At 42.7% G+C, this 9,988-nt stretch overlaps 1 long non-coding RNA gene across 2 annotated transcripts; it reads right to left on the bottom strand.

Moving 5' to 3' along the window:
* Nucleotides 1-2,508: 2,508 nt before the first annotated feature.
* LOC125252113 lies at nt 2,509-9,449 on the bottom strand. Of its 2 annotated transcripts, XR_007181157.1 has the most exons (4): nt 9,100-9,449; nt 8,026-8,147; nt 7,018-7,173; nt 2,509-6,909 (listed from the first exon to the last, which is right to left on the bottom strand). It is a non-coding gene; the product is annotated as an uncharacterized LOC125252113 (long non-coding RNA). The 2 variants fall into 2 exon arrangements; XR_007181158.1 differs by lacking the exons at nt 2,509-6,909; nt 7,018-7,173 and having other exon boundaries at nt 7,942-8,147.
* Nucleotides 9,450-9,988: the final 539 nt, after the last annotated feature.

The following is a 9,988-nucleotide window of genomic DNA, read 5'->3' as shown; positions in this document are numbered from 1 at the left end:
GTGCCATTATAATATTGGTGGCACATTACCTTTTTCATATTTCATGCTATATATTAGTATCTATGGAGCCTCCTAAAGGGAAAAATAATAAGGCAATGCTTTTACGTTCCCCTGAGAAACCTTTGCGTTCCCCAGAGAAATTTCGCATTCGCTCCAAAAACATTTTGCGTTCCCTCACAAAACCGTTGCATTGTCCCGAGAAACTTAGCATTCGCTCGGAAAATGTTTTGCTTTCCCCCCGAGAAACCTTTGCATTTGAAATCGTTTGCAAAACGTTTTGTGTTCCCCCAAGAAACTTTGCATTTGCTCACAAATGTTTTGCGTTCCCCTGAGAAACTTTGCGTTCTCTCACAAAACGTTTTGTGTTCCCCCGAGAAACTTAGCATTCCCTCGAAAAACGTTTTGCACTCCCGAGAAACCTTTGCGTTCCCCCGAGAATCTTTGCATTCACTCAAAAACGTTTTGCGTTCCCCTGAAAAAACATTGCATTCACTCACAAAACCTTTGCGTTCCCCTGAGAAACTTTGAATTTTCTTGCAAAACGTTTTGTGTTCCCTTCAGAAACTTTGCGTTGACTTTCAAAAACCTTTGCGCTCCCCCAAAAAACTTTGCATTTGCTCGAAAAACATTTTGCACTCCCGAGAAACCTTTGCATTACCCCAAGAAACTTTGCATTCACTCGAAAAAACGTTTTGTGTTCCCCCAAGAAACGTTGCATTTGTTCAAAAAAACGTTTTGCGTTCCTGTGAAACCTTTGCGTTCCCGAGAAACTTTGTAATTGCGCGAAATACGTTTTGTGTTCCCCCGAGAAACTTTGCGTTCACTCGCAAAACATTTTGCATTCGCCGAGAAACCTTTGTGTTCCCCTGAAACTTTGAATTTGCTTGCACAACGTTTTGTGTTCCCCCGAGAAACTTAGCATTTATTCGAAAAACGTTTTGCACTCCTGAGATACCTTTGCTTTCACTCAAAAAATGTTTTGCGTTCTCCCAAGAAATTTTGCCTTTGCTCGAAAAATGTTTTGTGTTCCCCCCGAGAAATTTAGCATTCGCTTGCAAAATGTTTTGCACTCCCCGAGAAACCTTTGCGTTCACTCGAAAAAAATGTTTAGCGTTCCCCCATGAAACTTTGCATTCACTCAAAATATGTTTTGCACTCCCAAGAAACCTTCCCCCGAGAAACTGCATTCGTTTGAAATACATTTTGCGTTCCCCTGAGAAACTTAGCGTTCACTCACAAAACATTTTGCTCTCCCCGAGGAACCTCTAATTCCCCCGAAACTATGAATTCGCTTGCAAAACATTTTGCACTCACCGAGAAACCTTTGCATTCCCTGAGAAACTTTGCATTTGCTCAAAAAAAAAAAAAATGTTTTGCTTCCCCAGAGAAACTTCGCATTCACTCTGAAAATGTTTTGCGTTCCTCTGAGAAATTTGGTCTTAGCTAATGTATTGTTTATAAGCCTTTTATGTATTGTGTGTATGTTTGAAGGCACACATGAGGTTTGACCATATAAGACCAGTTCAATACTATATTGTGAGAAAAATGAACAGCAATATTTAATATTGTATTTTTTTTTTTTGGAGCTGTACTATTTGTGAATACATCATTATTTCCATTGAGAAGAGTTGTGCTGTTACTTATGGTCTGTATTACATGGTTCTAAAAGTAGTGCGGTTTTGGTTTAGTGTCTTTGTGCCAGTATAAACATGAGCAGAACATTTCCCCCACAAACAGCCAATCATACAAACCGACCATCAACTAATCGCAGCTAATTAAATCAATGAGATATTGCTGGAAAGGTAAACACCAAGACTTTCATTGGAGTTAAGGCCCTTGGAGCGGTCAGGCCGAGGTAAAACACATGAATCTGGCGCACACAGACACATGTGGATGGAGCCAAAAAACAGTCTGATATACCCACCTAGAAAATCAGATTTTCCTATTAAAAGAGTACATAGTGAGAAAAAGGTCATTAGTGTAAATGTGTCATCATACAGAGATCCTAAATTACTCCCAGAAAGGAAACCATCAGGACTTTTCTCCCAGTAAAGGGACATCATGCAGCAATTGCAGTAAAACTGTCGGCAGAGAGCCACAGCCTGTAAGAAATTTATGTCCAGAATGGAATACTAGTGTACTGCTCACTGCATACTGCAAACTTTGAGTTTGAGGTCGGCATCAGTTTTTAAAAGTTTTTGAAAGAAGTCTCTTCTGCTGCATTCATTTCATCAAAAGTCCAGTAAAATCAGTAATATTGTGAAATATTATTACCATTTACAATAACTGTTTTCTATTTTAATATATTTTATAATATAATTTATTCCTGTGATCAAAACTGAATTTTCAGCATCATTACTCCAGTCTTCAGTGTCACATGATCCTTCAGAAATCATTCTAATTTGCTGGTTTGCTCCTCAAGAAACATTTCTTCTAATCAGTGTTGTGCTGCTTAATACTTTTGTGGAAATCATACTTATATAGGTTTTTTTTGTAACATTATAAATGTCTTTACTGTCATTTTCAGTCAATTTAATGCACACTATTTCTTTCAAAAAGAAAAATCTTACTGACTCCAAACTTTTTAACAGTAGTGTGTATACTAAATGGCTTACACATGATCTCATCATGTTGCACGTTGTTAATTCAGCAAGTGCTGTCAGCAATATTATCTTGGAAATGAGAACTGTGATTTTGCATTTTTAGTCCAGTTCTGTGTAAAAAACAAAACAAAAAAACAATTCAATGCAGTTCCCTTTCGATACTTTACTCATACTGTGTCACTAGACGCAGTGGGGAAAACTCCTTTTCTCTGATTACTGAAGCCTTTTTCAATCACAGCAGTGCATCTGCTCTGCCATTGGTTCAAAAAATGTACAGAAATGAACCAATGACGGTGCGGCTGAGCTGCGCGAGCCTATGGCGAAGCGCACTGCGAGAGCAAGCACAGCACTGACAGCACTCAGCTGAATGCTGAATGCTGAATGCTAACAGCTCGTTAACGTATGACGTTCTCCCTTATAACTAAATCGAGACTCATATAACTATTTTCTCTAAAGAGCTTTTCTTCATGAATTTTTATGCCACCTAACACCCTGTTCAGTTCCGGGTGCTGGAGACAATGTGTTTGTTAGCACTGGGTCCACTCAAGTTCCCGCGCCCATGCAACTAATCGCTGTTATAGCAACAAGATAAAACAAACATATCACAAGCGTCGGGTCCCCTCGCAGCGACCCATCACTCAAACCAATTTAACCCCTTGCCACATGGGCCCGAGGCCTGGCTGGCCATACCCGGAGTGTCAAAATGGGTATTGGGTATAATAAAACGAGGTTATGTACTCCAGCTCGCTCAAAGGGCCCCATTATTTAATGGCGTGGTCCTCACCTCCATGAAGAACGAGGACATTCCCGTCCTGCACTCCGAGGTGAACACAATGCCGGCAAAAAGAGCCATAGAAGTGGTTCCCCCAGCTCAGAGCAAGTCAGGCTTCTACAGCCGTTACTTCCATGTCCCAAAGAAGGACGGTGGTCTCAGACCCATCTTCAACCTCAGACATCTGAACCGGGCCCTGATAAAGCGCTCATTCAGAATGATTACTGTGAAATAGATCCTCTCACAAATACGCCCAGGGGACTGGTTCTTTTCTCTGGATCTGAAGGATGCTTATTTTCACATCCAGATAGCCCCCCATCACAGGCGCTTCTTGAGATTCGCCTTTGAGGAAGTGGCATATCAATACACTGTCCTTTTGTTTGGGCTGTCCCTGGCCCCCCGCACTTTCATGAAGTGCATAGATGCAGCTCTCTCCCCTCGGAGACAGATGGGAATCCGCATTCTGAATTACCTCAACGACTAGCTTGTGTAGCCCAGTCAGAGGCCAAGCTACTATCCCACAGATCATTGCTCCTCAGCCACTTAGAGCGCTTGGGGCTCAGGGTCAATTATGCCAAAAGCTTGATGATTCCCAGCTAACGAATATCATTTTTGGGGGCTGTCTTCAACTCAACCCAAATGAGAGCTGTATCCTCGCCAGAATGTGTCCTGGCTATACAGCAGCTGATGACCGCCTTCAAAAGGAAGTTCATCTTCACAGATGTGTCAAACACGGGCTGGGGAGCCCTGTGCGACGGTAGACCAGCCTTTGGCACATGGTCGAGCGAAGAGACAAAGCTGCACATCAACTGCCTGGAAATGCTGGCAGTATGGCAGGCCTTACAGTCCTTTCTACCACATCTAGAAGGATGGCAAGTCTTAGCCCGATCAGACAACATGACGGTAGTATCCTACGTAAATTGTCAGGGCGGCCTTTCCTCCCCACGCCTCTTAACGATGGCAAAGAGCCTTCTGAAGTGGGCACATTGTCACCTGCGCTCTCTGAAAGCAGCGCACGTGCCAGGCAAACTGAACCGGGGAGCAGACATGCTATCTCGGAGCAACGTTCCCTCTGGCAAGTGGATGCTCCACCCCCAGACAGTTCAGAGAATATGGGAGATATTCGGGGAGGCAGAGGTCGACCTCTTCACCTCAAAAGACAACTCTCACTGCCCAGTCTATTTTTTGAAGGAAAGGGATTGGCTGGCCCATGATTGGCCCAGCCTTCTCTTTTTACACTTTCCCCTAATCGCCCTGATCCCTAAGGTTATCAGGTGAATCAGGGAACAGAAACACAAGGTTCTTCTAGTGGCCCCGCTCTGGAGAAACCAACGCTGACTCTCAGAGATGTCTCAGCTGCTCATGGCAGCTCCGTGGCCCATTCCCCTGAGACGGGACCTCTTCTCTCAGGTGAACATGACGAAATGGCTCCCACAGCCTGAGCTGTGGGCCCTACACTTATGGCCTCTCGATGGGAACCTATGAACCTCCCAGAGGGTGTCTTAAATACCATTTCTCAGGCTAGAGCCCCATCCACAAGGCGCCTCTACACTCTCAAATGGTCAGTCTTCACCACTTGGTGCACAAACCGAAGTGAAGATCCACCCACATGCAACATATGTTCGATATTGTCCTTCATTCAAGAGCTGTTGGATAAGGGTCGCACCCCCACCCCCTAAAAGACCCCCCTTTGAACCGCTGCAATCAGCTGATATTTGACCCCTATCGCTCAAAACCGCTCTGCTATTAGCTTTGGCATCGGTTAAGTGAGTTGGAGATTTACAGGCGCTCGCTGTGAGCCCCCTCCTGCCTTAAATTCGGGTCTAACGACTCTAAGGTCGTCCTGAAACCTAGGCATGGTTATGTACCTAAGGTACCTACTCTGTTCAGAGCACAAGTAATCACGCTCTCTGCGCTCCCTCCCTCACAGGAGGACCAGAAGCTAAATCTGCTCTGTCCTGTCAGGGCATTAAAAATCTACATTGACCGCTCTGCCTCTTTTAGGCAGTTGGAGCAGCTCTTTGTATGCTTTGGTGGCCACACCAAGGGGCTTTCGGTCACAAAGCAAAGACCATCCTGTTGGATAGTTGACACAATAGCTCTGCATACTCCTCCTTGGGCCTTCAATGCCCCATCGGGGTCAGAGCACATTCCACGAGAGGCATGGCCTCATCCTGGACGTTGCCCAGTGGTGTGTCCATTGCAGAAATTTATGTGGCAGCTGGCTGGTCCTCGCCATCCACTTTTGTCAGGTTTTTCAACCTGGACATCCCTGCTTTGCAGGCTCAGGTCCTTTCTGCTTAACTGTCTCTCTGAGCTCAATGCTCCGGGAACCATATTCCCGCCCTAAGGCTGGATTTAATCCTTGCTGGGTCTGACTATGTCTCAAACCCGCTGAAATTCCCACATCTGGGCTTAGCTTCCTGCACGCTCTCTGCCCTATCTAGTTCCGAGGCTGTGGGAAGCTCTAGAACAATTATATGAGGCCGGGCTCAACCTCTGTGAGTTAGCCCGTTTTTTACCTTCTCTCTGGCTATGGCCTGCTCCATTGTAGCTGATCTACGGGGCCCCTTCTGGACGCCCTGGGCAATTACTTATAAGTCGTTCATTTACCATAGCACGGTGTGATTGAATAGGTTCCCCACCGTGTCTAGTGACGCAGTACGAGTAAAGTATTGAAAGGGGAAATATTCGGTTACTAATGTAACCTCGGTTCCCTGAGATACTGGAACGAGTACTGCACAGTAGATGCACTGCTGTGATTGAAAAAGGCTTCAGCAATCATTTTCTCTGTTGTATACTGAACATACTAGTAAACATAGTATTCCATGCATACAGCAAACACTGTGCACAGTATGCATACTACATACTCTTTTTTTCAAAAGTAGTAGTTAGTATGCCATTCCAATCTCAAATTAACTGTAAAGGTGCTGTTTCGCACAGAGAGAGAGAGAATCTTTGTGGATAGATGAAAATGAAATGCTAAAAAGGAAAGATATGAACAAGAAAGGGAAGGAATAAGGACAGGAAATAGAATATAAGACAGGAAAAAGAGGGATAGAAGGAAAAAGAACATGAGAGAAGTTCCACGTGTGCATTCAGGCAGGAAGCTGTATATCTTCAGCAGGACATGAAAGAAAGACGAGGGGAGGGGGGAAAACATGGTGCGGAGAGAGCGGAATAGAGGAAAAACAGCCATCATCCTGACTTTCCATCCATCACCCCATCTTTCTGAAAGGGGGTGGGGGGATGTGGTCATTGGCCAGGACCGCTCAGTATGCAAGGGTGGCCTGACTGTCTACTGCAAGATATGATGACACAGATACTGTGGTCTGAAACACACACATAAACATTGAAACACTCCAAGATGTCATTAACCTCTTAAAGGGATAATTCACCCAAAAATAAAAGTTCTGTCACCATTTACTCACCCTCATGTTGTTCCAAACTGGAATTGCTTTTATTCTTCTGTGGCACACAAAAGATGAATTTTGATGAATATCTTGTTTTCAATACAGTGAATGTGAATGAGGACTGGGGAGAATGAAATCCAAAATGACAAAAAGCATCATAAAAGTAGTCCATTCAAAGGCATATGATGTCTTTTGTGAAGAGCAGATGAAAATTGAAGTCATTACTCACTGAAAATCTTGACATGTGGGATGGATGCATTCAGGATAAGAGTAGTGATGTCCAATTTATCAGACTGGTTGATCCAATCCATGAAACTTGCCTGAACCATTTGTTTATAAATCAGATTGCTGCAGTTCTCAAATTCAACTCACTGACTCATTCCGACTGCAAAGACAGATTCCCAATGAAAAATTGTTAACATTTCAGTCTGTTCCTCACGCAAAGCTATTTTATGACTTCAAAAGACTTTAAATATAGTGCATTAATCATACGGAGCACTTTTATGATTATTTAAATATATTTTTAAAGTACTTATGCATCATTTTTTGGTTCTTGAAAGATCCGGTCTCCATTGTAATTATGTGGAAAACAGTGACCATTTCCAGAATTTCTCTTCTTATTTTTCATGAAAGAAACAAGGTCATACAGGTTTGGAAAGACATAAATATTGACCGAATGGACATTTTTAAGTGAACTATTCCTTTAAAGAGGGATAAACCTCAAAATGGAAAAGAATGTTCCGGACTAGGACCAGTGAGAGGGAATCTGGACCACGGCATCTCTATGAGAGGAAACGTAATGTATAAAGACTAAATATGTCGGGACACTACAAAGTGAACTCGGAGAACAGAGGCCACATTGTGCTCTGGTAAACCTGGAAATTACTCGTTTTTGTGGCTTTTGAGACTTGGGATTTTAAACGTCATGGTCCGTTTGCCAGAAATGTAGGAAAAAAATAGTGTGTGTGTAATTAAAGCCATATTAAACCATTAGTATATATTAGCTAATATTGCCAGAGGATAGTATGAATAACTAGATTACATTTTCTGAAGAAAACACGAGTGGTACTAGCCTGTGTGCAAAGGTCTGACTAGAAGGCCAGACCAGAAAGCAAGACTTTTCTTGACCCTTCTAAATCTTTTTTTTCTTTTGTTCTGTTTTGCTATTTACTGTTCACTTTATTTCCATCTGGTGTGTAGTATTCATGTATTTTTGGCAGAGCAGATTTTCTCTCACTCTCTTTGCTGAGTAGCAGTGTGACTCAGTCACACATTGATGATGAAATTGGTTCGGGTCCACAGGGTCCAAGTTCTGGCAGGAAAGGATGAGAAAAAGTGCCAGAAACACGGAAACTTCCCCTGCAGCCAGTAGAGCAGAAAACATTCACACAACACTGCAAAAACAGATACAGACCAACACGAAAACATCCGCGCCTAGTGACCAGTGCTGGATGAGAGACCCCACAACTCTGCTTGAGCTTCACTTGTTTGTTTTGGATAAGTCGACCGATTGAGATTTATGACAGATAGCTGGACAAAATGTCTTTTCTACAATGTCCCAAAAAAAGCTTTAGGCTGATGTCACCCCTCACCAATAGAGAATGTCATAAAATGTCCCACAAGACTGTCTACAGGAACAAATCTTCAGTGTTTACTTGCCTACAAACCATGTATGTGCTATTTTATGTGCTATAAAGGCTGCATCCAGAATTGCATACTTCCCTACTATATAGTAGGGCGAAAAAAACAAAAGGGACAAAAGAAGTATATTCCGAATTCACAGTACTCATAAAAGAACAGACAAAAAGTACCCGGATGACCTACTACTTCGGCAGAGATTCTGAGTGGCGCATATGATGGACACTTTACTATCTCGTGAGGCCACAGTAGAGGATTTGTAAATGGTAGTGAAGCAACGCAACTGATGCTAGTGGTCACATGATAATGACAACATGGCGAATGTAATACGTCCGGATTACATACTACACACACCAATGCTATATAGAACATAGTACAGTACTTTTTTAGAGGTCGTGAAGTAATTACTTATTCAAAATAAGTACCTGTGTATGCGATTTTGGATGCAGCTTAAGTGTTTACAAACAAAATATTGAATATTCAGCTTTATGAAGCGAAATGAGATTCCATGATGGGCGGGTCTAACTAGCATGGCTTCATAGAAAACAAAACTGCGTCCGAATTTGAATACTTCTCTACCATATTGCACGAGAAAAACAGTATGTGAATGAGTAGTATGTCCAAATTCATAGTGTTTGAGAAACAGCAGGCAAAAAGTACCCTGATGACTTACTACTTCCGGTGAGATTCTGAAGTGCGCACATGATGGACACTTTACTATCCCGTGAGGCCATAGCAGAGGATTTGTAAATGGAGTTGAAGGGACTTAACTGATGCTGGTAGGTCATGTGACAGTATGGTGGATGTAGTACGTCAGAATACATTCATACTACACGCATTCCTACTATATAGAACGCACTTTATCAACGGTCGTGAAGTAAATTTAAATTCAAATGTAGTACCTACTCAACAGTATGCGATTTTGGACGCAGCTCAAGTCACCAACAAAATGTTCCGTCACATTAGTGGCCTAGTACAAAGAGGCCATTCACAACGCGTTTTTGCGAGACAGACACAGTGTACAAAGACTATAGAATAACACAAGACGTGTCACTCGTTTTGAATGGGAGAAAGTGCAACGTAAAGTCCCGCCTTCTAAATAAGAGCCAGTCGCCGACTGGTAAATCGACATCGCGTCACTGCAGCGGCCGTTAGAAGCTCCAGTTCCAGTAGAAACAGTCAGACTCGCGCCTCCGAAATGAGACACAGGAGACGCGCATTTAGGACTGCGCATGCGCATTAGATTGATCCAGCCTGAAAAATACCGTTTTTTGTCATGATTTGAGCGTTTAGAAACAAAATTTATGAGACAGTTGTTGTCAGATTTCATTGGTGATTTCATATATGAAATTTAATCGAAAGCTTGGCAAACAGTTTTGGAGAATTTTGATGTTTCCCCATTCAAAGAGATAGGAGCTGCACTTGAATGCCTGAGAGGCGTTTCAAAGATGGCCACCGAGTGAAATAACTTGTCTTATTTTTCACAGAGTGAAATGTCTTGTCTTATTATTGACTTTGACAGTGTAGTAGTGGATTGAAAAAAGTGTAAGGTCTAGAGAACG

Source organism: Megalobrama amblycephala, linkage group LG18, assembly GCF_018812025.1.
Source record: "Megalobrama amblycephala isolate DHTTF-2021 linkage group LG18, ASM1881202v1, whole genome shotgun sequence".
Lineage (NCBI taxonomy): Eukaryota > Metazoa > Chordata > Actinopteri > Cypriniformes > Xenocyprididae > Megalobrama > Megalobrama amblycephala.
The sequence above is the reverse complement of the archived record's forward strand: the minus strand, read 5'-3'. Positions and strand labels throughout refer to the sequence as shown.